This window comes from Plectropomus leopardus, chromosome 21 (assembly GCF_008729295.1).
Source record: "Plectropomus leopardus isolate mb chromosome 21, YSFRI_Pleo_2.0, whole genome shotgun sequence".
NCBI classification, from domain to species: Eukaryota; Metazoa; Chordata; class Actinopteri; order Perciformes; family Serranidae; genus Plectropomus; species Plectropomus leopardus.
The window spans coordinates 16,702,902-16,709,214 of record NC_056483.1 but is presented as its reverse complement, the minus strand read 5'-3'; positions in this window follow the sequence as shown (position 1 = coordinate 16,709,214).

Sequence of the window (6,313 nt, the reverse complement as noted above, 5' to 3'; positions counted from 1 at the left end):
ATGTTAAAGTGTTCGTTTTTCTTTCTAACTTGTCATTTATCTCTCCCAAAAATGTAAATACAACACAGAGAAGAAACTCCAGTCAAGAGGCTATTTGTTGTCAGAAAAATAGAGGTCAGTAACCTCTGTGGGCGCATGGGGCCACAGAAAAATGTTATAAATAAAAGTAAAAGTTTAAAAAGGTTGTGGGTTATAATCCAAACAGATGGATGTATAAAAAAAAACCTGAAATGATGGGTGTTTTGGGAAAGGAGGGAGCCCTTCCCTCTCTCTGTATTACAGGCTGCTCTGTGTGTGCTCCCAGTTGAGGGCAGGAATGTGAACAGCCTGTGCTTTCCTCAGCAGCCTCCTCTCTGTCCCTGCACATGGTGCTCCTCCAGCAGCCTGTGTTGCCGTGTTTTCCTTACACAGGGCCAGGAAGTCTTGCAAAAAAAAAGGAATCCCACAGGGTTACATAAGAGCTTTTACACGAGGGGGGAAAAGGACGTGTAGGGAATGTAACACACGGGGGCTGGCTGGCCTCTGTGGAAGTACTGACACAATAAAACAGAGCAGTGGGCACTGTGAGGAGAATAAAATCACAAATGTAAGCGGGGAAGCAGCTGGGCCAAACGGGTCCTACAAGACTCGCACCTGCCCCAAACACTGTCCTCACACACAGCTGCTGTAACAACGTCTGCACGACTTCAAAACCAGACTCATACTGTTACTCACCTTTTTAAAAAATGTTGCCAAATGTGAGCCAAAATCCTACAGCCCGTTGTCTCTTCCAAACATCCAAAACATTGCGGGGTGAGAGGGGAGACGGACTACTTTCACCGCATTCACCGTGTCTCCTCTGCGCCTCGATGCCAGTCTCCTTTGTCTGTTACGAAAAAAGACATTTCTGTCCCGGACAAGTGTTGTAGCCTCCCTTAAACACCAGTGCTGTCTTTGACACACGCAAGGACACCGGACTCCTGTTAGTCCTGAGCACAGCTAGCCCTCCGCCACTTTGAGGTGAGGTGATGCTACACTCCTCTCCTACCGTCGCTCGGGTTCAACGTAGCTTTTTAGTCCATGTTTCTGCCTGCCGACATCACGAGAAATGATTAAAGAAGGTATAATTGTGTCCGACATCATCTTAAAAAGGAAACGCGTCGTCAGTGAGCCGGTGGCGGACAAAGAGCGGGTGGAAAACTGCATTGGGAGAAGCCTGTTTATAGAGACGAGCAGCTCCGACACCGGCGGCGGCACACTTCGGCAAAAGTCGGCTAAAATCGGCAAAGCGACGTCCCCTCGTCTCACTGTTGTCAAAGATCGTATATAATAAGATGTTGTATCACTCAACTATAAATTGCTGCTCCCTTTATTCACTATGTTATTGACTGTTTCCGGCACACCTACAATTGTCCTTATCATTTATGTTATTGAAAAAAAAAGATTGTAGATTTGCATGTTGTTGGAGAACAACATCAAAAGGTAATATACCTTATAAGCTTCCCAAAGTATGCGAGAAACAAGGACTCCATTCAAGGGTCCCTTATGAGACAATGGGCCCCTGGGCACAGATATAATAATAATAATAATAATAATAATAATAATAATAATAATAATAATAATAATAATAATAATAATAATAATAATGTATTTTTCATTGCACCTCTAAAAACTGAATTTACCAAGTGCTTTGGTGAGAAAAAAAAAAGCAGAAACACACACACACACTATTGTATTATTATCTCATGCTGTTTGTCTGGCTGTATATTAATTTAAGGGTTATCATTAAATCAGTAATATATACTTTTTTCTGAATAACTAATTCTAAAAAAAATAACCTAATTGAATTATTGTCACATTTATTTGTCTCTAAAACCAATCAGGCTCACATTGTTTAGTTCTTTTTTTTTTTTTTTTGTTGCTTAATGTACAGAAAGCTTACACTAGGACCTACTGGTCATGCATGGTTGGCATTTTTATTATTCTTATGTCCTTGTAGGGTTTAATGAATGAATGAATGAATGAATGAAACTTTTATTGCCCCTAAGGGAATTTGTCTTGCATCAAGAGCATAAAAAACATGAATGACACAAGACACCAACATTCACAATGGACAGCACATAAAAGCATAAAACAATTTTGCACATGTTTTATGTTGATATCTGATTTTTTTTTTCCTCGGGAATCCTATTTCTGCAATCTTTACAAGGGTTTGGGGGAGTTTTTGCTTTATGCATGATGCATATATTTTATTTCCCTCCAGATCTAAGAATCGTTGTCAGTCAAGAGCCACAGACATTTTTATTTGCGCCTTTTATTTTAATTTTGTTCAAAGGGGTGGCAGAAAAGAGGCTCAGGAAGAAAGAATGTTTATGTAAGAGTACTTGGAAAGTGTGGCTTTTGTATGACTTACAAAATGTACATATGATAATTTTTTTCCATAATGAGTGAGTAATTAGCCTAAAACAAAAAAGAGGAAGAAGACAAACTATTTGCGTTTCAAGTTTTGTACACGCCTACATTTACTACAGACACTGAAAATTGTTCTTGTGCAAGAATATTCAGCAAACACAGCGATGCAGTCGAAGAAGGGGAGAGTAAGTCATCTGTTCTTTGTTAAATGTCTGTACAGGAGGCCTACATGCAGTCCTCTGCCGCATGGTGGAGCCATAAATCACAGGCCACTACAAGAGACAGCTCTGACTGTACCTCCATGGTCCAGGCTGATGTGGGCTTGCTCTTTGTCATGAATTTGCAATGATTAAGATGTCACTATCATATAAGAGAAATGACACATATTGTTTTTCTTGGAAAACGTCCCTGTTCCCTCGTTTATCTTGAGGCATATTAATTATATTCCCTTGTATTTGCATTTGCAAGACCATCACTACTAATTCTGCAATTAAGGGTCTTTTTTTGATAGACTTTTCCCCTTCTGGTACACCAGTCTCGAGCATGACAAGCATCTCCACCTTGTTTTTAGGCGGAAAACATTGTGAGATTTGATCTGTATAATAGTGCACCGTGATAGCATCCTATTTCATGGACAAAGACGTGACTAATGGCTTCAGACAGCCATTTGGTAATGACTGCTGAGCTACACTTGATGGCACTAACGCAGGTGTTGCAGCATTCAAAGTGGAAGGCTTTGGCCAGACAACACAGACATTGCTGTAAATTTGAATGTTTTAAGCCATAAAGCGTCTAAACATCAAGAGTCCTTAGAGAATAGATGTATTAAATATAAAATCACCATTACATCATGTCATGTTGGTGTCTGCTGTGTTTGTGTCACTCACTGAGTATGACCATAATGGCTGCCACTTCCCCTCTAAACACCAAGATAACGTCTATATTACAGCCAAGAAAAAAATTGTGGTCTTTTATCTATTGCATCAGAAAGCTGGATTCTTACATTTTCTACCTGTGAGAAACTAAAAATAAAAAGTGTCACACTTTAAGTAAGAGAAATCTTCCTCAGATAATCAAACAAAAAGCATTTCACACTGCTGCAGATTGTCTGTCACTGCAGGGCTCCTTGTGATTGATCACGTTGGTATCATCAATGGAAAGTTTTATAAAGGTGTGGTGGGAACAAGAAAAACAAAAAGGCAGGCGTCTGACCGCAGAGTTGTATCTCTAGCTGTGAGCATGTGTGAGTGCGGAAGTGCTGAAATAGAGGTAAAAAAGTTTCCCATATTTGGACTGTTTATAAATTCAGTCATTCTCTGTTTTAAAGATAAAAGTCCAATTAACTTCTTAACTATCACAAAACCTGAACTGAGCAGGGGCTGTAAGATTGGAGCTGCTTCACTGGGGCTGTGGTGGGGTTCATATGGTCTGCTGGTATTGAGTAACTTGTAAGGGATTAGGTGAAATACAGTCTTTCTTCACTCTGGTGAGATGTTGCAGTCCTGGGACCACAGATTGCCCCACACGACGCTGCGGGACATTTCAACAGACATGGTCACACAAACAGTCAACACATGACAGGCTGTAAGTAGCCGGTATCACACTTTCACTCTCCTTTGTTAATGAGGAGTTTGATGCTAAAATGACACAAAGATTATGTACATTTAGGGGATAAAGTCAGTGTACATTTAGGGGATAAAGTCAGTGTTTGTATCAAATAATTATTAAAACAGGTGATCAAAATGTTAGCATTTAGTCTTTTAGGAGGAACTTTAGTAATCCACCATTTTATTGATTTGCCTTTTATAAGTAAGAAACGAGAGAAAATACTTTTTTAAATATAGGCTATATACATGTGCATAAATATCCACACCGACATATATATCTATATCTCAATGATCTCTGAGGAAAGAAAACAAGAGCAAAAGATATTTGTGTAGCATATATGTTCAATTCTATTGATTATTACTAACTTAAAGGGGAATTACACACATTTTCAAAATTTATACACATTAATCCTATGGTCTAAAAAAGCCCAAAAATAAAACTAAAGACAAACTTTAAACCAAACCCAAAAAAATTGAGTACTAAAACTCACATTTGTGATGTCATCAAGTATAAAGTGTAGACAATGAATTCAGAACAATATTATCATGCGTTTCAGTAATCCAAACACATCAGCTTTCACACCTGTGTTTCGTTACTGCCTACGCCATTTGTGACAGTAGGTCAAATGGCCCCGTGCGTAGTTATTACATCCACTTTCTTGCTAGCTGCTATGTAGCATGCTCGCTTGTTACGTTAGTGTTTGTGTCGGTGCAGCTGGAGACATCTCTGTTAGCAGAATTCAGTATGACAAAATGATGGATGGCCATGCAACACTTTGTCCAATTCGATGTAATATGGGCAAGTTAAAGCCTGCTGTCACCAAAACAACTACCTCATGCTACACTGATGACTGTTATTGTTGGGGACGCATCAGGACGCATCAGCATTTAAACCCAGCCTATAAACGAGGTGCCCTTTGACGTCCAAGTTTCAGACTTTCAACTTTCCAAGGCTATAGAAATGATATACCGAAAATCTTAATTTAGGTGATGTTTCCTTTTAATTCACATTGCTTTGTCCAGCATTTCACTGTCATGTGTCTTCCTGTAACACTGGTATAGAGTGAATTTGCTGCAGCAGATTTGTGGCCCCCCAAAACAAGATACAGGTCCAACATCTCATCTTTCAGTATGAGAAGAGTGTGCTGTTCTCTGATGCTGTTGGAGTATCATTATTGACCCTGTGTTTGTAGCTTCTAACATTACTGATTATCTGTGCAGAGCTGCACTGGGTAATAACGTTTAATGAAATCCTCAGTGACTGGATGTGATTAGTTTTATTTCCTGGTGGATTAATCAAACTGCACAGTTAACAGTGTGTGTGCTGCTCAAAGTGGTGCTGATATTATTATCAGTTCAGTTTAGTGAGTTGGAAAATTGAATACTAACATAATTTAACAAGGCAGAGTTTAAAAAAGGATGTTAATATCATTTTCAACTACTGTTATGTTTCTAGTAAATCCAGGAAGTCTTTCCCAGTAACTACAACAACGACAAATGTCTTTATGCTTTATTTTGTAATAAAGTATAACATTTAAGATTGGTGAACATTTGCATCCATTTGGCCTCATGTGGTCTCTGTTGCCAAAACAGTAATAAAATAAAGCACAATTAGGTGTGTTTTTTAAACTAACTCACTTGTTATATATTTAATATTTTAGCCATCAAAGAAAGTAGACATGGAAAAGAAACTGCAAATGTGTTTTCTTTATTTTGAATATCATACCAAAACTAATAAGTCATATGGTCCTTGATCTTGGGGACCAGATGATAAGGAATCACTGGTTTTGCTTATCTAATATGAGTTGAAAATGCTTTGCCCAAATGTCACAACTATAGATTTGGACTAAGATTTCAAGAAAAAAAAAAAGACACATGTCTGGCTGGTTGCCCCCACCCCCTTCTCTGTGTGTCCCTATCTCTCTATCCCTTCACTACCATCACAGCCACAGGAAGGCCCTGGCAGCCCGAAACACTGATACTATCTCTGCGCTCCTCATCTCCGTCCTCCGCTGTGTCGAAATCTTGCCCATCCCACAAAGGGAAACCGCTGGTGCACAACGGTCCATGGCATGATGTCCGTTTCTGTGGGTAGACAACTTATGGTAAATGATGTGGCAGGTGCACGCCATGTTCCCTGATGAAGGATGTAGTGGAGAATGAATGAGAGTAAAAGTGGGGTTATGTCACACCATTTTCTGTGAGAGGGATGTGTGGTTTAAAGGTACAGTGCACTAATGGGAGCTTGTAAAGGCTATTTGAGGACACACTGAAGCTGCTGTGATGTCCTTTGTAAATATTTTCATGTTAAAAAT